This window comes from Tiliqua scincoides, chromosome 4 (genome assembly GCF_035046505.1).
Source record: "Tiliqua scincoides isolate rTilSci1 chromosome 4, rTilSci1.hap2, whole genome shotgun sequence".
NCBI lineage: Eukaryota > Metazoa > Chordata > Lepidosauria > Squamata > Scincidae > Tiliqua > Tiliqua scincoides.
The window spans coordinates 61,779,393-61,805,936 of NC_089824.1; the positions used below are offsets into that span (position 1 = coordinate 61,779,393).

Consider the following 26,544-nt stretch of genomic DNA (forward strand, 5'->3'; position numbering starts at 1 on the left):
AGCAGGGAATGACAGAACTTGGGAAGTGGGATGGCACATCAGCCTCAGTTTCAAATGGGCTTGGGCTGCCCTGAATGTGTAACACTATATGCCAGGGAGTTCAGGCAAGGGAGTTCTGGAGGAAGCCCTTGTGTTTTCTATATGCTCTGTGTGAGTGGGCAGTATGGGCAATGCATATACAGTAGTCAGACAATGCACTACATCCTTGATTTTCAAGGGTTTTTTCAAGGGTTAATTTGCATAGACATTAACACACATTGGGGAGGTGGCATCAGGTCACCCTTTCACCTTCACTCCTGTGCATTGCCCAGGCACCATCCAAGAGCCACACGAGACAAGTTAGCATGTTGGTATGAAATGGGCCACTTGATTGATTACAATTACATCAATTCAAAAAAATTCTAAACGTATTCAAATGTCTGCACATAGGTTTGTTTCAGATGCTAAAATGTGCACAGGATGGAGTGGGACAAAAGTTTCTGCTGTGATAGTGACCTCTGCTGCCCCCACCCCATGCACATTCATAATGTGCTGCATGCAGTAAAACTAGATCTGGAACCGTCTAGGAGAATTTGGGATTCGTATGTTTTATAACTAAAGCTCTTGGAGACAGAAGGAAGACAGCTTTTTTTTATCATGAAATGAGATGACAAATTGTCATTTCTATAGCACTTCCAGGGTACAAAGTGTTTTACAAATCTTATTTAATTATTGTCACTGTGCTCTTAAAATACTTTAGACTGGTGCATACTGATTTGCCCAAGGCTACCCAGTGAGCATAAGACAGATTTCAGTGAAGATTCCAGATTTCAACTAGCAATGAATGCTATTAAGTGCCATTTCAGCTGTTCAGAGTTGAACATTCAAGCTCTGTTAAGGTGTGCCCCACTAACTGTATTAGGATCCTGTGTATGTTGTGGAGGACTGTGAGATTTGCCCTTAAAGGCAAATTATATGTATTCTTACCATTCCCAGGATGTGCAAACAACTTAATCTGGAAGTACAGTGCAATACATTAGGACAGGGGTGCCCAAACCCCGGCCCTGGGGCCACTTACGGCCCTCGAGGCCTCTCAATGCGGCCCTCAGGGGGCCCCCAGTCTCCAATGAGCCTCTGGCCCTCCAGAGATTTGTGGAAGCTCACACTGGCCCAATGCAACTACTCTCAGTGTGAGGGCGACTGTTTGACCTCTTGCGTGAGCTGTGGGATGAGGGCTCCTCCACTGTTTGTTGTTTCATGTCTGTGATGCAGTAGCAGCAGCAAGGAAAGGCCAGCCTTACTTTGTGCAAAGCCTTTTTATAGACCTTGAGCTATTGCAAGACCTTCATTCATTCATATAAGTTCATCTTTAATATATTCATTTATGTAAACTTCTGTAAATTTATTCAAATTTTAAATGCAAATTAATTCTTTTTTCCCCGGCCGCCCGACACAATGTCAGACAGCTGATGTGGCCCTCCTGCCAAAAACTTTGGACACCCCTGCATTAGGATTTTGGTGATAAAATAACTCAGTTAAGGCAAAGTGAAATACCATAAAATGCAAGGGACAGCAATGTGTGATTTTCCTTCGAACCATTCAGGGAACAAGCACTGCCCACCAGCTTTAGTTACAAAAGCAGAGAAAAGACTCTTAGTTTGAGGAGAACATGCCAGCCAGGACCAACCTCCTTGTCTGCCCTATCTGGACTACTGATATAGCTGATGCTCCTCTGAACTCAGCTGGGCACTATAGATGTATAAACTAGGATCTGAAAACCATGTTTTTAATCTGTTAGTGCCATCCACTCTTTCTCCTCAACTTCCTTTGCGGTTTCTGATTATATGTTGTGAGGGACACTGCCTGTTGCCACTTCTGTACTCTACTCTGCCACAGCTCAGGTGCAATGAAGCTTCTTCAATAGCAACCCTCAGAATTCATTGGCTTTTCTGTTTGCACAGAAAAGCATTATAATAATAATAATAATTAATAATAATAATAAATATTATTATATTTTACACATCACTTATCAACAAAAAGTTCACAAAGCGGTTTACCAATGAAATTAAATAATTAAATGGCTCCCTGTCAAAAAAGGGCTCATAATCTAATAAGATTCACTAGGAAAGATACTGTGCTATGGTAAAGAGCAGGGGTGCCCAAACCCCTGCCTGAGGGCCACTTGCAGCCCGCAGGGGCTCCCAATCAGGCCCTCGGGGAGCCCCCAGTCTCCAGTGAGCCTCTGGACCTCCAGAGACTGACTGGAGCCCGTGCTGACCCGATGCAACTGCTCTCAGCATGAGGACAACTGTTCGACCTCTCACCTGAGCTATGGGATGAGGGCTCCCTCCACTACTTACTGTTTCACTTCTGTGATGCAGCAGTGGCAGAGAAGGAAAGGCTGGCCTTGCTTTGTGCAAGGCCTTTTATAGGCCTTGAGCTACTGCAAGACGTTCATTCATTCATATAAGTTCCATCTCTAATAAATTCATTTATGTAAATTTATTCAAATTTTAAATGTAAATTAATTTCTTTTCCCCATCTTTCTGACAGTGTCAGAGAGATGATGTGGCCCTCCTGCCAAAATGTTTGGACATCCCTGGTAAAGAGGGACAGTTACTCTTCCCCTGTTAAATAGAAGAGGAGCAGCCCTTGAAAAAGTTCCTCTGCCCAGTCAGCAGGGTAGATTGTTCTGTTTTGTTTTGGAATGATACAGTAATTCCTGTTTTAATTTTGTGCCTCTGTTTGCATTTGCAAAGAAATGATCTATCAGAAAATATTGTTTCAGTGGCTAGTGGAATAATGGATGATATTTCACAGAACCTCATAACTAGAGGCATGTAGAAGCTGCTTCATGCTATCCATGGCGCTTCTATGTAGAAAGACCAAGTGACCCAAAATTTAAACTGGTCTCCTAGCATGTTGTGTTAACAGCAGATTAGTTTGTTTCCTAATTAACAAAAAAGTGTTCTTTTTATTTAAGCCATCTGTCTGGAGAGCATGTTGTTTAACTGCTTGCTGTTACAGCTTGGATCTACACAGGAAAAAAGATGTCTCATCTCTTGTTTTGGCTTGTGTCTGGTTAGTTGACGTAGGTGCATTAATACGCATGCTCGTCACTGCAGTATTCATTCCTCATTGACTGTGAAAAATGACTGTGAAAAAACATTTCTTTCTATGAACAAAATGGGCATGGTATTGACAGTCTCATTTGCACCACTCAGTCAATTGCAATTCAGTGATGCTGTACTATTCTCTCTCCATGTCAACAAAATAAACCGTGACCAAGCTCTTTGAATGACCCTGTCCTGTGAGGGCCTGCCAAGGATTTTAAAATAGCTCACTGATAGACTGTTGGCACATCTTCATTAGAAATATGGTACTCATGTGGGTTCTTTGCTGTAACATGGGAGGTTTGTTGCTTTTTTAGAGATCTACTTTCTCTGGCCTAGCCTTCCGTTTCTGAATGTTCGTGTATGCTTCGTCTGGCCATATCCACAAATGCTCTCTCACTTCTGTGTTCCACCCAGAAGCAGAACAGTGGCTGGCCTCTGACTTTTCTGTTTTCTGCTCAGTGTTCACTATGACTACAGACACAGCACAAACACTTTACATGATCATTAGACTGCATAATAAGCATCCAACGCACCTGACTTGTTCTTTCACAAGCTGTTTGACCTCCCTCTCCAGCTCCAAGGTGGAGGGATTTGTGCTTCTCGTTACACTTGCTGTGGTGATGATGGGGAGCCAATATTAAGAACCATGTTCTTAACAAAGGTTCAAAGAGTGACTGTTTCCTGTCCGCTCCTATGCTGTCCTCTTCTTTTAGCATTAAGTAAGGAAAAGTGTTGCAGAAAAGTTAACACCAACTGTCATAATCTTGCAGTAACCTGTGCTGTGAGTGGGAGGGCAAACAAGCAAAAACAGCTTACTTTTGGCCCAATCCTAAAGCGGCTCAGCTGGAACTAGCGTTCCAGTGACACTGGGCGTTTTCTGCCTATAGCAAAATGTGACATGCCAGAGCATGGGGGCTGGCCTCCATGGCAATCAGCGAGCAGCTAACTCCACACATCAGTGGCCTTTGGGCTCCCACTGGTCTCAGTAAGTAAACTTTTTGGTGGTGGGAGGGCAGAATGGGGTGGCAATGGGAGAAGGGAGGAGGGCAGATCGGGAAGGAGCAGGTTTGGCAGCAGTGGTGTCTGCTGAATCCAAACCTCCTTCCTGGGCTTGATCCATCTCCACAGGTTCCACACAAACTTGAGCCAGTGATATTGTTGGTGCAGATTTAAGTAGAACTGGCAGGATGCCATGGGCTTGCCCTAGGGCAAGGGAACAAATGTTCCCTTACCCCAAAGAGGTCTCTGGAGGCAGAAGCTCCCCCAAGGATACAGCAGATGTCCCATTGGTGCCACAGCATCATTGCATGGGCAATTACGTTGGATTGGCTATTAATTGCCTTCTTGCCTTTCTCCTCCTATGGGTGTCTCTGTTGCCATCAAGTGGAAATTGTCTGTATGGTTACCTCCACCAAAGCAACCCTCTACCTTGAGAAACCATTTGCTTATGATCCAACCACTCTATATGTACTAGATAAAGTGGAAATGGCTACAAGGTTGGTGTGGGGAAAAAAAATCCCAAATTTAAAAATTCAAGGAAGATGAGTAACAAGAATATTTCCTAGAAACTTTGAAAAAATACAGGTGTGCGTCGCTTAGCAAACCGTTCACTTAACGACAAACAGCATATATGATGGTGGTCAAAGCACAGTAAAGATGCTCTTAATAAGGCAGTCACATCTTTCATAGCAGCAGCGTGTCTGTTTACACAACAGAGAGGCTCTTAATGCAATCTATCTCCAATAGCCTGTGCAGCCAGCTAATGTCTGGCAGGGTGTATCTGTTGACACAACAAAAGCAATAGATTGGACTGAATGTTCACTTAATGACCTAATCGCATAACGGGGATAGGAGAACATATCCCCATTGTTAAGTGGCACACACCTGTACTTCAGTAAGTAAATGCATACAAAGAAAAACAGTTTTTGAAGCTTTGTAAGAAAATAAACAGGGACAAACGTATCCAGCTAACACTAACTAGACTCATTCCCTATTGTATAGCCAGGTTCCAGACGAAAGCAACATTCACATGTTCTACTTAGCAACATTCTTCCTTCTACTTTTCCACCCACAGCAGTCTTTTTTTTTTGTGACAGCTCTCATTGTCCTGGCTATCCCTTTTCCAAGCAGAAGTATCATCTCTGCTCTGGCTCAGCCAGGGGGGAATAAGAAATCATTGACCCCTTCCTTTGAGAGTTAACCCAATCAGATGACCAGTTTTGTTTCATATGCCCAAAGCAGTGCTTTTTAGCTTACTGTTTCCCAAAGTCTTTCCTGTATTTTTCTGATGAATACTTTTCGTTTCTGTTTCCTGGAGTGACCTTTTAACTTTTCTGCCTAGAACAGAGGTGGCACTGACTAGACAGTGGTTCTCAAACCGTTTACATAGGGATCCATTTTTTTACAATGACAATCCGTTGGGACCTATCGGAAATGATGTCATTAACCTGGAAGTGATGTCATGGCCAGAAGTGACATCATCAAGCAGGAAAATGTTTAACACGCCATATGACAAAATCAAATCAAGTAAGTAAATTAAATGCTTACAATAAGTATAAGTTTAAGCTTTTATTTAAAATAAAGAGCCCTCCTAACCCTCCCAAGCTGTTAACTGATCTGTTTGAGGAATTTTTTTAAACATCCCGGAGACTGAAATCCTGTCTACACTTACGTGGAAGTAAGCCCCATTGACTATCATTGTTAAAAGCGTATACATTCTAGCCTGTTAAAAGTACAGATCAGTAACGTTTTCCCAAATGCATATTTGGGGAATATACCATCACATACCATGGTATTATCTAGTTAATATATTAAAAATAAAATACACATTGAAAGGAATGGGGAGCCACCTGAAATAGGCTTGTGACCCACTTAGTGGGTCCCGACCCACAGTTTGAGAAACATTGGACTAGATTAGAACATACGTTTTCCCCTAATTTTACAACACGATACAGAACATAGTACAAATTCAGAATGAAGGAAATAGGAACATTCCTCTACACCGACCAGTTACTTGAACCTGAATTTGCAAGTGGCCTCTAAGTCTTGCAGTTGAGCTTTCTCCTTAACATTCAAACCTTTCCGCAAATACATAATAGGTGTTGATCCCTGAATCAGTTTTGCTGTGGATGTTTTCTTATGGTTCCTCTTGAAAATGCAATATGTTGTCTGTTGAGTTTTTTAATATTTCCTCTTTCCCCCTTGCTTTTATATATACCAGATACTCTCCTTGTTTGGTTGGCGTGTGAGGCACACGTATGTATCACATATAACTTTGTTCCTGTGGATTGTTCTCGAGGAATGATTTCCATACAGCAGTCTATCCTATGTGGTTTTTGCCATAAGTTTTCCTTTCAGCTAGTGGATTTCTGTACAAATTAGCCTGGGGGTGACATTGTCCTATTTTCTTCTTAGATGGGTTTGGCATTTACAAGGCTTGGGAGATCATGCTTCTGAATTTTCCAGTCTGAAGAGCTCAAGCCCAAACAGCAGGGGGACAGCAAATCTGCTTGTTGTTTGGCTTAAGGCAGCTGGTTCTTCTTTTCCTTTGACCTGGAGCGATGGCACAAATCCTTTGGCTTTAAGGTGGAAGGGCGGGGTGGCGGTGGCAGAAGTAGTGTGATCTCAGTTACATTGAAAGTCTGGCAAATCTTGCATTGTTGGCTTCATCGTCCTGTTCTTGTTCTTGTTCATCCTCCTCTTGGGAACTAACTTAAATTGTAGTGATTTCCACATTTGAAAGGTTTCGTTCTTTTTTATTATGATGTGAAATGCGTTATGTTCTAACCTTTCCTGGCAATGATCTTTTTCTAACTTGGTTGAACATCTTTGACAATTCCTAGCGCAAAGCAGCTACCAGTCTCCTCTTAGTGAGGACATAGACAGTGTCAAAAGGGCCCTTGCAGCATGTCCCTGACCTTTAGGGTTAGCTGATTTCCACCTGTCTTTACAATTTGATTTGATAGATGTATGTGTGTCAGCTAATCAAGCTTAAGTTCAGCTATATTCCTGCCCCTCCATTTTTCTTATTTTTTAAGTAATACATGTATGTTCATTCATTGTCACTTTTTAAAATTTAAAAAACCAATGGTTCTACAGTCAATGGAATTAATTTTTGGGGATGGTTGAAATTTGGAGGGAAAGATGCATTTGGGCAGAACATAGTGAGAATGCTTTCAGTCTGGGCTCATAGTTCTAAAAATCCTTTGTCTATCTTCATTCTCATTTTTTTGCTATTTCATTGCATTTGGTATTATTTAAATCTATGCTGATTTATGTTCTCATAAAGGCACACTGTGGAACATCTACTTTGAGGAATTCTAACAGGAAGGATCCTTACCCAAGCCACAGAAAGACAACTTGATAAATGGGGAAGGAAATACCACTTGGGTTGGTTTTGTTGTCTGTGAAACACAGAATTATTTCCAAATGTTTGTCCTAGCCTTCTAGTAATAATTTTCCCTTGCTGAGAGAGAGAGAGAGAGAGAGAGAGAGAGAGAGAGAGAGAGAGAGAGAGAGAGAACTAAGCCCAGTTCATGAAATAAATAGGATGCAACGTTATGGGCTGACTTTAAAGATAACATGTTAGAGTTTTGCACAATACAAACTGAGCAACTGCTGTGCCATAAGATCTTTAACCTACCTACCTGTCTTGATTACAAAATATTCTACTGTTGATTGAGACTGCACAGTGGTAGTTTGTGCTTAGGGTAGTAAATTCACTCTAACAAATAAAAAAAGCAACCAACTACCCCCCAAAATTCTAATAGTGATAAGAGTTGACAGATCAAAAATGGGATCCAAGAAAGAGATGCAACTTTTAGGAAGCAAAAATCCTGTTGCCTTTAACAGATTCTATAATTTATTTAAAATTTAGGGTATGGTCCAGCTTGCCTTCTGTATGCAGCTATGTGTATATATAACCCAGTGCATGTGCACAAACCTTATAGAATTCTTTGAAAAGGTCAACAGGCATTTGGATGCAAGAGAACCCATGGACATTATATATCTGGACTTTCAGAAGGCGTTCGACATGGTCCCTCACCAAAGGCTACTGACAAACTCCACAGTCAGGGAGTTAGAGGACAGGTCCTCTCATGGATTCAGAACTGGTTGAAGACCAGGAAACAGACTGGGTGTCAATGGGCAATTTTCACAATGGAGAGAAGTGAAAAGCGGTGTGCCCCAAGGATCTGTCCTGAGACCGGTGCTCTTCAACCTCTTCATAAACGACCTGGAGACAGGGTTGAGCAGTAAGGTGGCAAAGTTTGCAGACGACACCAAACTTTTCCGAGTGGTGAAGACCAGAAGTGATTGTAAGGAGCTCCAAAAGGATCTCTCCAGACTGGCAGAATGGGCAGCAAAATGGCAGATGCGCTTCAATGTCAGTAAGTGTAAGATCATGCACATTAGGGCAAAAAATCAAAACTTCACATATAGGCTGATGGGTTCTGAGCTGTCTGTGACAGATCAGGAGAGAGATCTTGGGGTGGTGGTGGACAGGTCGATGAAAGTGTCGACCCAATGTGCGGCGGCAGCAAAGAAGGCCAATTCTATGCTTGGGATCATTAGAAAAGGTATTGAGAACAAAATGGCTAATATTATAATGCCTTTGTACAAATCTATGGTAAGGCCACACCTGGAGTATTGTGTCCAGTTCTGGTTGCCGCATCTCAAAAAAGACATCGTGGAAATGGAGAAGGTGCAAAAGAGTACGACTAACAGGATTACTGGGCTGGGGCACCTTCCTTATGAGGAAAGGCTACGGCGTTTGGGCCTCTTCAGCCTAGAAAAGAGACGCCTGAGGGGGGACATGATTGAGACATACAAAATTATGCAGGGGATGGACAGAGTGGATAGGGAGATGCTCTTTACACTCTCACATAATACCAGAACCAGGGGACATCCACTAAAATTGAGTGTTGGGAGAGTTAGAACAGACAAAAGAAAATATTTCTTTACTCAGCGTGTGGTCGGTCTGTGGAACTCCTTGCCACAGGATGTGGTGATGGCATCTGGCCTGGATGCCTTTAAAAGGGGAGGAAAAATCCATGATGGATTACAAGCCATGATGTGTATGTGCAACCTTCTGATTTTAGAAATAGGCTATGTCAGAATGCCAGATGCAAGGGAGGGCACCAGGATGAGGTCTCTTGTTATGTGGTGTGCTCCCTGGGGCATTTGGTGGGCTGCTGTGAGATACAGGAAGCTGGACTAGATGGGCCTATGGCCTGATCCAGTGGGGCTGTTCTTATGTTCTTAAGATCCTCTGGCTACTGTACATCCACTGGTGGGGGAGGCTGGATGTGCAGAGCAGAATGGGGGACAGGTGGGAGGAATGGAACTGTGATGGCCAGATCATGCCTGGGAAGGTGGCGGGTTCACTGGTAGCAGCACCTGTTGAATCCTATCCTGCTTTCCATGCCTGATCCACCTTCATGGATCAACGTAGACCTATGCCAGTGATATCACTAGTGCAGGTTTGAGTTGACCCATTGTGGCTACTGGGGCTTATCCAGGAGCTCAAGGAAACAAGTGTTCCTTTACCCTGAGGAGGCCCCAACATGCTGAAACATGCAGGATAGTGTGGTAGTTGCATTCGTGCCATTGCCTTGCCACACAGGTAGATTGGGCTGCTAATGACCTTAATGAAGAAGAGAGCATCAACTTACTGTAGCAATGAAGTTAGACACTGTATTGGACACCACTGCGATAGATGGGAAATGTAATAGGTTGTCTTATAGACTCTTGTTTTTTAGATTTGAAGAAGGGTTTGCATGATTGTCAGAGATGTTTAAGAGAATTTTGACATTGCGCAACTTTGTTGTTCTGTTTTCAATATTATTACAATAAATTTTAAGAGAACTTATCTGATTTAGTAACATGACTGTAGGTTACTAGAACTTTAGATCAAAATGTTGGAGCAACAGCTTGTGTTCAGCATAAATGAGAAAGTTAAAACATTGATTCAATGACATACTAGATGGGATTTTTGTGTATTAGCTACAATTAGTCATTTTTAAAAAATATCTTTCTCCTGAACCCCCAAGTCTTCATTTAGTCAGCTTTTCCTAGTGGAAACATTCCATGTCAATCTTTCAGAGTCTGAGGATCCGTATTTTGGAATTTTATTTGGCATTTGTCTGTTTTATCTATTGGTATACAAATCATTTTAGATTTTTAACTGTTCCTTTTTTAATTTAATAAATTTGAGCTTAAATTTGACTGTTGTATATTTTAACTTGATTGTTTGGTTAGAGAAGACTGAACATAACATTCTAACCTCTTTCCAGGTATGCAGCTACTCATGTTTATCTTTTTTAGCGGCATTTTTGAACTGAGTAGCATGAGCAGGAACTAGAAAATGGCATTTTGTTACATCACCCAATCAGAATTGGGTTTCGGCTTTTGGACAACATCTCTCTAAAGTTCCTGGCAGATGGGTATCGCAGGAGGTTAGGGAGGACGGAACAGTTTGACAAACACAGCCTTGGAGAATCTCCTCTGGAATTCTAAAGAGGGTTTTCCAGCTAAACTTAGTCATTTTTTCCCCAAATGTCTTGGCATGGCTGATCACTTGAGGGTGACATATGGTAGGAACACGCTCTGAGGGACAAGCCTCCTGGATGGCAAACAGCACCATGCAAAACAGACAGATGGTGGCTTATTCAACCTTGGAAAGTAGTTTAATCCTACATACTGGCAAGGCCTGAGTGTGTAGAGAGACACACACAACCATAATGGAATCTGAAGCAAAGATGTGATGAATTTACTCACAAATTGCTGACTACTAAGGCTGCAGGCGCATTGAGCTGATATGACTGAACACAGGAATTTGTGAAATGTTATGAAGTAACACTGTTAATTCTGACTGTTTTGAAAAGTAAGAGTAAAGAGCATTGAATGAAATTGATGCGTATTCCTTTGTCTACAATTAAAAGAGCATATTAGTTAAGCCACTGTTGTAAATGACTTATCAAGAACAGTAACTTGAATTGTTCATTTGCTCAAGCTTTGCTGGCAAAGGGAATGCGTTTCTCTTTCACAGTTTGAATATGTTTTAAGAGCTTTCCATATTTTTGAAGTTGTTACTTCATCATTTTCTCATTAATCTTTTTTCTCTCAAACCACCTGCTTAAAAAAAAGCCAAAAACCTTGGTGTTTGCATAATACATAACATGAAAATAAAATTACATAACACAAACCAACAAAATTTTGGAACAAGCTAAATTTAGACAATGCATTTAAAAACCCCAATCTTTAAAAAATGTTTAAATAAAATTACGGTTGATAAAATAGACATAAAGCAGACATTAAAGCCTTTGCTCAGAAAATATAGTCTCTGTTTTTAAAAACTGAAGAGGAAATTGCATCTTCCGTCTAATGCGCAGTCCAGTGGTGGCTGTTGATAGGTAGTTGACATCAGAGATGCCCTTAGATGTGCACTCAGTTGCCTTTTCCAGTCTCCTCTCTTTTCCTTCCAGGCTGACTCATCTGCTATGATTATTGAAGGTATATTTTATAGAATGGGCAGCCCAAACCCAATGTGTCTGCCCATGTTGTGGTAAAGTGGTGCTAAAATGGCTGCTGCTGTATCCCGTGGGGCCAGGGAGGCAGCCAGAAGTCTCCTCCAGATAAGTGAACAGTTGCTCCCTTACTTTGTGTCAAGCTCCACCAAACCCCTGCTAACTGGTCAAGAGGCACTTTTTCAAGTGGGTGCTCCTCTTCTGTTTAGCAGGGAGAGAGTAACTGGCCCACCTCACCCCAGCAGTGTCTTTACTAGTGGCTGTTTGCTCGTGTTGCATCTTTTTAGATTGTGAGCCCTTGGGACAGGGAGCCATTAGTTATTTGATTTTTCTCTGTAAATCGCTTTGTGAACTTTTAGTTGAAAAGCGGTATATAAATACTGTTAATCATCATCATCATCATCATCATCAGATCTGGACAAGCTCAATGACTGGTGCTAAACTGAGTAGACCCAAAGCATGGGTTTTCAGGCATGGGAGGGCGGATAGGATGTGGCAGCAGCTTCCTTTGCCATTTCCCCTCCTGGGCCTGAACTGCCCCCCTCCCCACCTGCCCAGTTTCACCCTTGTGCTGCCTTCCCTCCACCCTCCTTCTGCCCCAGAATGCCTTCCTGCTGCTCAGCAGGGAATCAACTGTTGATGGCTCCTGGTGGTCCTCTGACTGGCACAGAGACCCAGTACCCGCCTGCACTGGCCTCCCTGACAGCATCTCCATCCTTCTGGCTGCTGCAACATGCCTTATGGCATGCTTGTGATGGAAGTCTTTTGGGCAGCACACAGGAGGCCAGCACTGGCCCAGGATAGGATCTGCCTGTAAGTCCTGTGCTAGAAAGCTGGTTCCTTTTATAACCATGTTCAGTTAACAGCTGATGCCTGAATATTTTTGGAAGGGCACAGTTAGTTGTTTTATAGCCAGTCCTATCCATATGTTGAGCTGACATCGTACAGATACTGGCATAGCATGCACCATATTATATGCTTATCCAGAGTGGAGGTAGGCCATGGAAAGTGAGCCATAGGTGTCTCCCTGCTGTGTGGCTCCTGGCTGACTCGGGCACCCTCGCCAAAGCTGCCTGGTGTCTTGGACAGCCTTGCCTAGATTGCCTGGTGACTTGGGCCCTCCCTCCAATTGTGTCCCTCCTTGGGACTGGCTGAGACATATTGCTCTGGGGGGGTTCTCTGTCTGCTAAGAATGCATATGTCTGGGTCAAAGATTTTATTGCTCGGGATCTGTGAGAGAGCAGCATCTGAAGGAGAACAAGTAGGGGATTGCCAAACCTCTCCCCCCAGTAGGGCTGCTGTGCCATTGCAAGTTCTCACACAGACAGTGGAGTAACTGGTGCCATTTAGGTCTGGCTGCACCCATTGTTTCACTGTTCTGCTGTGGTGTTTGCAGATCTAATGTGGGAGTGGGTCTGAAAGGTGGCTGCCAGATGTCTTCTTTGTCCTATGCTCTGTGGTGTAGGTGAGTTGGTTTGAGAGGCCTGAGAAATGTTGTGGTGTTTTGGTGTGCGTCACTTGTGCATAGTTCCCTATGGGGTTCCTCTAACCTGCATCATGTCTTCCGTTGACTTAGTGATTTTTGGATGTTTGGGGGCATGTCCACTGGGTGACATTTGTGGAATTTTTCATCCACTATCTCTGTGACACCCTGCTGATGACATGCCCTACTTTGTTGTCTCTGTTGTTGGAGTTGTGCCAGTGGCTAGGCCAGCCATTTTCAACCACTATGCCATGGCACACTGGTGTGCCGTGAATGGTCTCCAGGTGTGCCATAAGAATTTGGGAGAGGGTCATTTATTAGTAGGGCCAATGGAGGATGTGAGCCCCCATTGACAGCATAGTGTGCTTTGTCAGTTGTTAAAAACTGATGGTGTGCCTTGACCATTTCAGTGCCTTGTCAGTGTGCTGTGAAATAAAAAAGATTGAAAATCACTGGTCTAGGCTGCGTCTGGTTTATGACAACATGGCTATTTCGGGTCACTGTGCCAGTGTATGCAAGCACTGGCAGATGTGTTTTCTGCTGGTGGGGCAGTTATTACACCAGCATAGCTGATCCAGGCATATCTTTAGACTAGAATTTGGCCTTAAGATATTTGTAACCCACCCCTCATCAACCACAAGGATAGTAATGACTCTTCTTCAGAATTTGATTGAGGTGGTGCTGATGAGGCATGATTAGAATTATAAGCGATTGCACACTGAACATGTCTTCTGTGTTTTATTTTCAGAACATTTGCCATTGTATGCTTAGTTACAGGGAGCTGATCCTTGGCTGTATAGGATTCAGAGGTGTACTGAGGATTTCATATGAACAGTTTGGTAAGTAGCATTAAATATATCTTCTCCACAAATCACTTCCAAAGCGAAGCTACACCCCTGTGGTTTTTATTTTAAGTAGTTACAGTTGGAGGAGTGGCTGTATGAATTCTTAACTCCTTTCTAGATTTGGATTTGCCTTCTAAGGCATCAGCTTTCCCAAATGCTTCAGTAATAAATTAGACCAGGGATCTTCAAACCCTGGCCCGGGGGCCAGATGCTGCCCGCAGCAAGCCTCTTGCTGGCCCGTGGCCAACTTCTCGTCCCTGAAAGCCTCTGGCCCACTCAGCTGAACATGACCAGAACTGTGCTCTGATTGTGTCTGGAGGGTGTTCTGAGGACCAGAGAGATTGCATGAATGAGTCCATTCATTCATTTATTCACTCATCTAAGTTCTAGCTCTAATTTATTTATTTAAATTTTATATTTAAATTTTTATCCGGCCCTCCACACCACGCCAGATATTTGATGCGGCCCTCTGACCAAAAAGTTTGGAGACCCCTGAATTAGACCAACTGCAAATTTCAAGTGCTTTATTAAAATTTTTAAGTATGAATTACAGGTGCAGCCTATTTATCCACCGATTTTTTTATCTGCGGATTTGTCTCAATGCAAATGGGGTGGGGGAACTGAAAGTCTCACACACTTTTGCCTCCTTTGCCCTTCGATGGCATCTCGCTCCTTTTCCAGGCACCCAGAACACAGCAAAAAGGCTCTGCCTGGCACAGGCAGGGAAATAGCCCTGGAGCCATGGAAGTGGTTCCCCTTGCAAAGGAACAGTAAGACTCCTGGAGCACCTGAGCCAGCAGAGGCTGAAGAGGGGAAGGTGGGGACAGAAAACCTCTGCAGCCAGAGCACATGCAGCAAGGTGGTGTGCTCTCTTTCTCTCTCTCATGCGTGCGTGCGCGCACGCACACACACACACACACACACAGGGGCAGGTGCGGTAGCAACAGAGGGGATTGCTTTAAAAAACCCAGGGAGTGTTTGCCCAATTCCCCCCCCCCCCATGGTGCAGGCTCTCCGTGCTCCAGCCTATGGAAACAAAACAGCCCAGCAAGGCTACAATCCTTTCCACACTTTCCTGGGAGTAAATCCCATTGACTAGAATAGGACTTACTTCTGAGTAGAAACGCATAAGACTGGACCCTCAAAATGTCAGCATCCCACCTGTGAAAGAAGCAGAACAGCTGGCAACGGTGAGGGCTGAGAATGGAGGGGGAGGGAGGAGGGGAAGGAGAGGGGATTGCTTTAAAAAAACCAGGGAGTGCTTGCCAAATCCCCCCCCCCCCATGGTGCAGGCTCTCCTGCTCCAGCAGACACAAACAAAACGATCCACACTTTCCTGGGAGTAAGCCTACTTGACTACAATGGGGCTTAAGAATTATATCAAAGAAAGAGAATTTCTGGCCAAGTTCAAGTATTCCTGTAAAGATTCTGTTAAGAATTAGAAATTCTAATTAATATATTTATAGTTCTAAAAGAAAGAAATGTTATAAAAATGTTTCTAAAAGTTGAAGATAAACATGTAATACTATCAACTTGTACAATATTGTTTGTACAGTTACCAGTTAAAGTTGTTTGATGTTAACCCAAGGTGGTCAATCTTATGTGGCTTCATCATGGGCTAACTGGCTTATGATAGACGTCATAATCAAATCTGCAGACAGAGAGTTCTTTTGTCTAGATCAGTGGTACTCAAACTGGTGGGTCATGACCCACCAGTTTGTGTAAAGGTTCCCCTGCCCCTTTAAGGGGTGTGGGAAGGGAGAGGCAGAGACACAATCCCCAGGATCGGGTCACTAAGGGGGGTGAAGGGGGGCGCTTATACTCACTTAGGGGTGCAGCAGACTCCAGGAGGTTCAAGAAGTCCCACGCAGCCCTCTGTAGAGCTTCCTGAGACTTGGAATGTTGAGAAAAAAGCATTATCTGCAGTTTTCAATATCTGCGGGGATCCAAGAATGGATCCCTCACAGATACCGAGGCCGCACCTGTATAGGGAAGGCAGAGTTTGCTGGGCATAACTATAAAATGCCTTACCTGAATGATATAACTCTACCCTGGCATCATGCACGACAATAATAATAATAATAATAAACTTTATTTGTATCCCGCCCTTCTCCCTAAAAGGGACCCAGGGCGGCTCACAACATTTAAAAACATGATTTAACAAGATAAAAACATATTAAAAACACACTAACAGAGGCCATAAAAACAGTAGTCAGAATAAAGTCCGAATAAAAACAGCAAGTCATAGAGGAATCCAGCCTGTAAAAAGAAACTAAAAGATGTATTAAAAAGTTAAGAAGGAATGGAATAAGAAGGCTTGTTTAAAGAGCAGAGTCTTCAGGCCTCGCCGAAAAAACTCAAGAGAGGGAGCCATTCTCAAGTCAAGGGGAAGGGAGTTCCACAACGTTGGTGCCACTACTGAGAAGGCCCTATTTCTTGCCGATGCCCCACGAACCTCCTTGGGCGGCGGCACTTGTAAAAAGGCCTTCTCTGATGACCTGAGAGGACAAGCCGGATTGTACGGGCGTAGGCGATCTCTAAGATAGCCTGGCCCAGAGCAGTATAGGGCTTTAAAGGTCAAAACCAGCACCTTGAATTGGGCCTGGAAACGAATGGGCCCACGACATTCACGACAATGAAACTTTAGTCTGTTCTTTCAGTTAGGATAGCAGCTGTATGTGCCAATACATTCCACTTAAGAAAATACAGCAGGTAAAGCAACTTTATTTAGAATTGGCTGGCATCTTGGTACTAAATCAATTTTCTGAAAAATAAATCAATAAACTCAATTAAGTTTACTTTCAAAGAAGCATGTTCAGGACTGTAGCCTCTACAGAAACAGGTTGATTGTGAAATGTCTACTATTAAGATAGCACAGCAAACGTACCTTGCACTGAGCCTATGCTTTGTATGCTTAAATTGGAAAAAAAGTGTTTCCATTAGGACAATGGTCTGAGTTTTAAAACTCCAATTAACCAAAAATTCTGGATACTGAGCAAATAAAAAAACAATTCAGTTATTTGAATTATTAGATGAAAAAGGATACTAAAAATTGAGAAAAAGAGAACAGTAAGGAAAAAAACAACTCTGATCTCTGTTCTCTAGACTGCAGAAATGTATTATTCAACTCAAGCAATATGCTTTTAGGGAACAATAGAAAGGGGTTTTATATCCCCAGAGGCAAATACAAACTATCTTAACAGTATTTAGGCCAGCTTTCCTCAAGGCAAGCATAGTGAAGAATGGAGAATGATCACAAGGCAGGAAAGCAAGATACCTCCAGGCACATATAAATGTCAGTGTGATTGGCTATATTGTCATTTAAACTTGCAAAGAGATCTACTTAGACTTCCAGGATTACTAAAGGAAGAGCAAGAACACCACAGTTCAGGCAGAAAACTTCCTAAACACTATTCTTCTCTCAAAGTAAGATACCAATTGCTCATAACTTATGACAGTGTGCATCATCATTCTGATTGACCTCTAGCCATATAACAAAGCAACGGCCTAATCCAATGGGGCTAATAACCCAATCTAACGGGTGAGTTATGATTAATGTAATGGCCTGATCCTATGGGAGCGTTATGCTGGTGGAACACGAGTTCCGCCGGCATAATGTGCTTTACGGCGGTTCATGCTTTACGGAGCATAGACTGGCTGCTGCTGCAAGCGGGAAGCAGCTGGTTCCATGCTTGGACAGACCAGGGACACCTGTCGGTGCAGGTAGGTTGGCACAGGGAGTGGAATGGTGCAGAGGTGGGCAAAATTGGGATGGAGATGGCAGAGAGAGGAAGGTGGATTGGACCCAGGAAGGGAGTGGATTTGGTGGCAGCACTGACTGCTGAATCCTATCCCCCTTCCCAGGCCTGATCAACCTTCACAGATCAAAGAGGACTTGCACCAGTGATATTGCTAGTGTGGGTTCAAGTTGACCCATGGCAGTTGCTGGGGCTTAACCCGGTCAAGGGAACAAATGTTCCCTTTACCCTGAGGAGGCCTTAGCATGCAAAAACTTCCCCACAGGATACAGCAGATGTCATGTTGGTGCTGTGGCATTATTATTGGCAACCTTCAGTCTCGAAAGACTATGGTATCGCGCTCTGAAAGGTGGTTCTGGCACAGCGTCTAGTGTGGCTGAAAAGGCCAATCCGGGAGTGACAATCCCTTCCACACCGGGAGCAAGTGCAGTCTGTCCCTGGTCTGTCTCCCTGGCTATGGGCCTTCCTTCTTTGCCTCTTAGCCTCAGACTGTTGGCAAAGTGTCTCTTCAAACTGGGAAAGGCCATGCTGCACAGCCTGCCTCCAAGCGGGCCGCTCAGAGGCCAGGGTTTCCCACTTGTTGAGGTCCATCCCTAAGGCCTTCAGATCCCTCTTGCAGATGTCCTTGTATCGCAGCTGTGGTCTACCTGTAGGGCGCTTTCCTTGCACGAGTTCTCCATAGAGGAGATCCTTTGGGATCCGGCCATCATCCATTCTCACGACATGACCGAGCCAACGCAGGCGTCTCTGTTTCAGCAGTGAATACATGCTAGGGATTCCAGCACGTTCCAGGACTGTGTTGTTTGGAACTTTGTCCTGCCAGGTGATGCCGAGGATGCGTCGGAGGCAGCGCATGTGGAAAGCGCTCAGTTTCCTCTCCTGTTGTGGGCGAAGAGTCCATGACTCGCTGCAGTACAGAAGTGTACTCAGGACGCAAGCTCTGTAGACCTGGATCTTGGTATGTTCCGTCAGCTTCTTGTTGGACCAGACTCTCTTTGTGAGTCTGGAAAACGTGGTAGCTGCTTTACCGATGCGCCTGTTTAGCTCGGCATCGAGAGAATGAGTGTCGGAGATCGTTGAGCCAAGGTACACAAAGTCATGGACAACCTCCAGTTCATGCTCAGAGATTGTAATGCAGGGAGGTGAGTCCACATCCTGAACCATGACCTGTGTTTTCTTCAGGCTGATTGTCAGTCCAAAATCTTGGCAGGCCTTGCTAAAACGATGCATGAGCTGCTGGAGATCTTTGGCAGAGTGGGTAGTGACAGCTGCATCGTCGGCAAAGAGGAAGTCACGCAGACATTTCAGCTGGACCTTGGATTTTGCTCTCAGTCTGGAGAGGTTGAAGAGCTTTCCGTCTGATCTGGTCCGGAGATAGATGCCTTCTGTTGCAGTTCCAAAGGCCTGCTTCAGCAGGACAGCGAAGAAAATCCCAAACAAGGTTGGTGCAAGAACACAGCCCTGCTTCACTCCGCTTCGGATGTCAAAAGGGTCTGATGTGGAGCCATCGAAGACAACAGTGCCCTTCATGTCCTTGTGGAAGGATCTGATGATGCTGAGGAGCCTGGGTGGACATCCAATCTTGGGGAGAATCTTGAAGAGGCCGTCTCTGCTGACCAGGTCGAAAGCCTTTGTGAGATCTATGAAGGCTATAAAGAGTGGCTGTCGTTGTTCCCTGCATTTCTCCTGCAGTTGTCTAAGGGAGAATACCATATCAGTGGTGGACCTGTTGGCTCGGAATCCACACTGCGATTCTGGATAGACGCTCTCTGCAAGTACCTGGAGCCTCTTTAGTACAACTCGGGCAAACAGCTTTCCTACAACGCTAAGGAGAGAGATGCCGCGGTAGTTGTTGCAGTCACAACTGTGGCATTACTGCATGGGGAATTAGGTAGGACTGTGCTATAAATTTAAATTCTTTTCCACCCACCTGAAAGAGGCTGCCAGCACAATAATGTAGAGGATGTTTGTAGTTTTTCATTGGGGAGTTTCTAAATTTTAAAAAAACTCATTCACTGATCTCTAAATGATTTCTGGTTTTCACATATGTATGTACTATTCTATAGATCTAGCAAGCTGGAAAAAAGGATGTAAATCAGAAGGTCCCAATGAAGTATCATCAAAATGCATCAAAATTGCAGACTATTTCTTTTAGTTCAGGCTTGTCGGGTCTTCCCCAACTGGTGATTTCCTGCCTATCATTTTAAATGCTCTAAGGCAGTGGTTCTTAAACTTTTAGAACCAGGACTCACTTTCTAGAATAAGAATGTCAGGCCCCACCGGAAGTTATGTCATGACTGGAAGTGACATCATCAAACAGGAAATTTTTTAACACTCCTACTCGCACTTTCCCAGGAATAAGTCTCATTTACTATCATTGTTAAAAGCAGATACATAGTAGCCTGTTAAAAATACAGATCTGTAACTTTTCCCCAATTGCAGTCATATACCATGGGAGCATCAAGTCTAATATATTAAAAATAAATTATTGAAATGAATGGGGACCCACCTGAAATGGGCTTGCGACCCACCTAGTGGGTCCTGACCCACAATTTGAGAAATACTGCTCTAAGACACCAAGAGAGCAAAGGAATATGCCTGCAGAACAGTCAAAAGGTTTCACGGCTCCAAGGAAAACAGACACAGGCATTCTTCTCAGACTTTTTTGCCGAAAAATACAAAGTCTGTGTCAAACATATGCTTTACTATTGCTTCCTCCTCATCCCTCCAAATCAGCTGAAGACAAAATGAACACAAGTCAAAGCTTCAATTTTTTCCATTAAAACAGCTTTTCTCTAACTATGGGTTGGGACCCACTGAGTGGGTTGCAAGGTGGGCTGCGTAGCACCTAGCTCAGCTGTCATAGAAAATACACAGCTGAAAATACAAAGTAGAGAGCTGCGTGACAGGGCAGGCTTCTGGTGAGAGAGAGGCATGATGCTTTGCCCTGAATAGATGGGTAGATGGGACACTGTAAAGAGGGGAAGGACAGCGTGGTTGAAGAAGGATCCAGGTCTTTGTTCTGCTTTGATTTCCAAGCTGGAATGTTTGAGTCCTGGGCTATGCAAAATAATAGCATGAGTGGGCTGTGTAATGGGACCTTTGGCTGATCACAGCTTAGGGTTGAAGCCTAAATGCCTTCTGGTGGGTCCCAACAGGTTGTCATTCAAAAAGTGGGTCATGGTGCTAAAATGTTTGAGAATCACTGTGTTAAAAAAAGCCTGAGATGTATGCATGGTCCTATGAAACATCTGCTGCTTTATATGGGTTCATGTTCCTTCCCTTCTCTGTGAGACATTTGTGAGAAGCTACTGATCAGCCCAACATTGTTAGGCTGATTGCTAGTTAATAGTTCCAGATGGCCACGGGTCAGCATTGTGTTTGTACATGGACACCAGTGTCCATAATAAAAATTTCCAGGTTCATGGTATCACCAAGGGTAGTGCACCAAGGGGAGTGCTCCTTCCCAACTGCTGCATTCTCTGTCTTGCCCAGGAATAGCCTGACCAGATCTGTCCCCTGAATTGAGGCAGATCCGCTGCTTCTGCTAATATGAACGCCACCCCCTGAAAACCTCACATATGCATTAGTGTATGTGCCCCAATGCAGGTGTTGCTATTGCCCCGCCTCCTTATCCTCCTTGCCCACCTGGCTATTTACAAAAGCAGCTGGATGGGCAAGGAGGGGGCAAAGTTAGGCAGAGCATTGCAATCCAGAGTGTGCTTCCATTCTCACTCCTTTACCTTCAGGTCCAATGCTACCTCCTTTCTTCACATGGTCCTGTTTGAAATAAACATGGTGATTGGAGCAGGTTGGGCTCTGGATCATGCTGCTTCACCTCTCCTTGCTCACCTGGCTGATTTCCTAAGTGCATGACAGCCAGGACAATGGGAGGGAAAAATCCAGTTGGCGAGAGAGAGAGGAAGTTGGAGAGTTAATTTGCTAGCTGAGGGAAAACAATGTCTGTAAGGTGCTACATACGTTCCAACAAGAATCTGAAGCTGCCTTCTGCTGACTGAGGACATCTGGTCTGGTTCAGGATTGTCTATGCTGACTGGTGACAGCTCTCCAGGGTTGCAAATAGATGTGGACTTGCTTATGCCAGGATTCTTGTTTTCAGGGAAAACAAGATTCCCAGGGCTAACCCCAGTTGCGTAGTGTAGAGAGTGATATGCTAAATGTGGTTATGTTGCCTGTGGCACACTGGTGATGAGCACACATTTCCCTTCATATGTCCATATCATTTCATGAGCACTTAAAATGCATTTTTAAAAGTTATTTAGAGGCTAAAACTATTGATAAATTGCCAGTGTCTGTCACTTTGCCAAGTGTCTACCATGCAACATGGTGGTGCCTATCTCTGAAGACAACTAGTTGATGTGGCATCAATAGACTCTAATGACAGGACATGGTGTCCTGATATATGGGAATTCCTCTGCTTCTAGGGTCTGTACTCAGTGGTGTCACTAGGATTCGCGTCACCCGGTGTGGGAGGCCTGCGCATCAATCCATGTAGTGGACGGAGCAACACCCCTGGTGGGCGTGGTAATGTGCCATCGCCCTGCCCCCACCAGTTTTTTGGCTGTACCTTTTGTTATAACACAGATATTTCAATGTGGTTTGTTTCATTGCATTCTGCATGAAATAACGCATTGATTGATATATAACATGAAGGTATTATTCCTCCAAATTCTGATTTTAGTGATTTTGAAAACTTGTAGACTCACTCACTCACTCACTCACTCACTCACACACACACTCACACACACACACACACACACACACACACACACACACCTCGTGTCAACTTACTAACACCTTATTGCAGCAGTTCTCAAACTTTTAGCACTGGGACCCACTTTTTAGAATGACAATCAGTAAAGGACCCATTGGAAGTGATGTCATGGCCAGAAGTGACATCCTCAAGCAAATTAAAATAAATAATTATAAATAATTAAATTAAAAGAAAAGAAAAAAATAAGGGGGAGCCAGTCCTGTTCCATCAAGTGAATCTACTCTGAAGTAAGTCCTATTGTGGTCAATGGGGCTTACTCTCAGGAAAGTGTGGGTAGGATTGCAGCCTGTGAGCCCAAGCCTATGCATGTCTACTCTGAAGTAAGTCCCATAGGGGTAATCTGTACAATGGGGCTTACTCTGTAGTCTGCCTGCAGTAACAACCCCCCAAAAAGAATCAGTGAGCTCTTCAGCCCTCCCAGTTCCCAGTTTAAAGTTCTTCTATTTCAGGCATATCAATACAAAGACCCACCTGGTTTTGCAAATGCAAAATAGAAAACTTTCCCCTTACCATTCAAGCCTGTTTTTTGTCCTTTTTAGTGGGGGGGGGGGGCTGCCTTCTTTTGCACTCCTGCTCCATCGGATCAGGACCCTTCTGGTGTCCTCACATTCCCCCTTGCCTTTCCTGACCACCAGCCAAGGCACACCTGCCTACTCGCGAGTAAACGTGACTGTGAGACTGTTTTGCTTTCCATAGGGCTCCATAGACTGGGAGAGAGGCAACTGGGAGGGAGGAACATCCTTCTGCAGTGTTTTTGGGGGTTACACTCATTGGATGAGGACCATTCTGACGTCCTTGGAGCCTCTCAGCCTGCCTTGACTAAGGCAAGTCTGCCTACTTGCGAGTAAACGTGACCATGTGGCTTCGTTTCGGGCTCGGACTCGCAGCTGGGAGGGGGGAGCTTCTCGGGTGTTTTTTTGGGCTGCAGTCATTGGATCGGGACCATTATGGTGTCCTTTGATTCCTCTCAGTCTGCCCTTTCCAACAGACTATGGCAAGTACACCTACTTGCGAGTAAACACATGATATGGCTCACTTTCCATAGGGCTCCATGCATTTTTTCCTTCCTGTTTTTTGGCCATAACTTTTGAAGGAAAGGAGCTGTTTCAATTCTGTTTTTTGCGTTGCACTCCACTGGCCATTCCGCATCCAACGGCTTGTGGCAGTACATGGTAGCTCCTAACCCCGCGATGTTAGCACATCCTCCCCCAGGGTGCGTCACCCCCCCGGCGCATCACCTGGTGCGGCCCGCACCCTCTGCACCCCCCTAGTGACGCCAGTGTCTGTACTTTTAAAATGTGATACCCTCTGGGTTTGGACAAGCTGATGTCTCCATCAGTGGAGTTTGGGCAAAATGTAATTTTGTGGGTTTAATATAGAGAAAAATTACTCAATTTAGTCACCATCAAGTGTGTTTACCAACTTATATTCTACTCTGATTCTTGTGATAAACAGGACATATAAAACTGTCTAAAGAAAACAGAATAAACCAAATATAATAGCTGTATTTCCACCATAGACACAGATGCTATTACTCCTGCTGGGATTCAATCTAGAAAACCTGCAAGTAACTGGGGGTGGTATTGTGAAATTATATGATCTTCATCATGACTTCATTGTCTTCTTTACATTGTCAGTCTGGAAAAACCATATGTAATAAATACCCATTTTACCATTATTTTTCACATTGTACAATGGAAAAAATACTGTGGTGTCAGAATACATTTGTTTCGATTTAGAATGGGCAGAAACACCATGTATTGCTTTGTGCCTTTGTAGCATCTATTATAGATTTGGTAGCAATATAAAATGCTTCTACTATGAACAGTGTGAGAATGATTTGTTTAAATTCCAAAATTTTTAATGGCTGTAATAGAGTAGTAATTCAGATTAACTGACTGGGGCAAGAAGCCTCCCCCAGATCAGTTCATATGGCCAGTTGCATAGGATGCATTATACTTCTCAGAAATATAACTTGGGAGCATGAGTGCCATCAAACACTATAGGGGTGCTTCACTTAGCGATGTTCTAACCAACAGTGGACCACATATATGACAGTATGTCATTGGTTTACTGTACCTTTGTGTTGGTGTTGTCATTAGGAGGCCCCAGAGGCCTCTTCTGGGTTGTGGTGGGCCTCCACGGTCCTCAGAATGGCCCATAGAAGCCTCTGGAAGCTACTTCTGGTTTTCAGAAACTATTTCTGGTTTGCTGCTAAAAACTAAAAGTAGCTTCTGGTTGCTTCTGCAGGCCATTCTGATGCCCATGGCGACCCAGTTCAACCTGGAAGAGGCCTCCTATTGACAATATTGATCACCAACACACTACCACTAAGGTAAGGATTTCGCGTAATGACAAAATAGCTTAATGTTGGGGTTTGGATAACCTATCTCCTTTGTTAAGTTATGCATACCTATAATTGCACATATACCTGAAAAATGGGAAAAACACCTGAAAATGCAATGAGCATGACTGTGTGCAAGTTGATATGCTATCTCCATTACTGGAGCAGTAAAATTATTTAATAATGAGGTATATAACCTCAATTGTAAATCATTAAAAAATTGTCAGTTGTTCAGTGTCTTTGACTTGGGAAGATTCTATCCGTTTTCTTATATGAACCTAGGAAGAGTCCTGCTGGACCAGACCAAGGGTTCGTTTAGTTCAACGCTTTGTTTTCAAAAAGAGTCAACCAGATGCCTCAGGGCAGCTTACAAACAGGGCAACAAACTCCACCTTGTACGTCTCCAGCATCTAGTGTTCAGAGGTGTATTCCCTGTAATCCTGATGGTTCCAGATAGTTACATGAACCAAACTTTAGCAGACATCTTCTGATTTTTAATGCCTGAGAATCAGCAGTGTGCTTATCTTTAAAATAATAGCAGCCTGCCAAGGATGTGATCTTAAATTGAAATAGTGAATGCAATGGCACAAACTTCATTGGCAAAAGTCAGACTTCATTCTGACTTCAAACAGGAGCATGAGAAAATAGACACATTTCATTTCTTACATCTTCCTTGAAAATCTGTTATCTACTCTGCTCCTGAATGCCCTAAGATCTAACTTAAAGCAAAATGAGCACTTTAAGCTTTTGGGCAGTTCCTTCTAGTAACCAATCTCTTACTGTTATTTTTCTTAGCATATCCTTTCATTATTAAAGGCTGGTGCTGCAGTCCGCTTGCTTACAGATCCTCCCTTTGAAGTCCCAATTGCTTCCAGCACTGAGTGGACTGCAGACTTTGCCTCTGTGTGTTTTGGTTATGTAACAGATTAGATCACCACGAGCCTTTTCAGATGATCTCAACTGAGTGGAAATGAGGGATTTGAGGAGGAGAGAGAGCGCGAGAGACGCTTGTTTGTGTTTTATTTAAAAAAACACACACAGCTATCCAAGATAGTAGTATGCCAGAGAATTTGAACACAGCTGTACAAAATCTCCCTTTTGTTTATGCATTAGAAAAATTATTCTCTGACTCACAAGTGCAGTATAGATACTGAGTATAAAAACTTCTGTTTGGCCATTTTTAAAAAATGCTAAAGCCTCCTGCAGGAAACGAAAAAGAGTAGATTTGTGCCCATTGGGTAAAATGGGAGGTAGTCCTTGCCTGTGCAAGAGATTTGGTCCCCCCCAAACCATTTCCAGACCTTATATCTAAAATCTTGGTATGGGTAAAGATGGGTGGTCTTAATATGTGTAGTATTGTGTAAGTGAAAATCTATGTACTAAGAGTACATATCATGAGGGAAAAGTGTATTATCAAGTTGGGGTCAAGTCCAGCTGGTGCCTCTGCTAAAGTGGGACTCCTTGCCTATATTTTTGCTTCTGTGGAGTTTCTTTCTTTTAGTCTATGGCAATTTTTCCTGTACTACATGGCAATTATGCTACTCCTGTACTTGGACTTAGTAGAGAAAACAAAACACTACCTTGGTCATGCAGGGGAATGTCCAAGACCCCAATGCAAGAGAATTATTTTCCCATAGGGAACAAGTGAAACCATGTGCACCCCAGAAAATATTGCAGTCATGCACATACCAACACACAA

General features: G+C 43.6%; 1 protein-coding gene across 3 annotated transcripts in view; it reads left to right on the forward strand.

The window, feature by feature from the left end:
* Positions 1–26,544, forward strand: part of LDLRAD4 (low density lipoprotein receptor class A domain containing 4) — a 370,927-nt gene that overhangs the window by 53,443 nt on the left and 290,940 nt on the right. The window contains exons 2-3 of one of the 3 annotated variants that reach the window (XM_066623784.1): positions 13,852–13,942; positions 24,752–24,836. The exons of 1 other annotated variant lie outside the window; for it this stretch is intronic. The gene's annotated coding sequence lies outside the window, so the exon portion shown is untranslated. The remainder of the gene's footprint in view (positions 1–13,851; positions 13,943–24,751; positions 24,837–26,544) is intronic. One more of the 3 variants, XM_066623783.1, reaches the window with a different exon arrangement.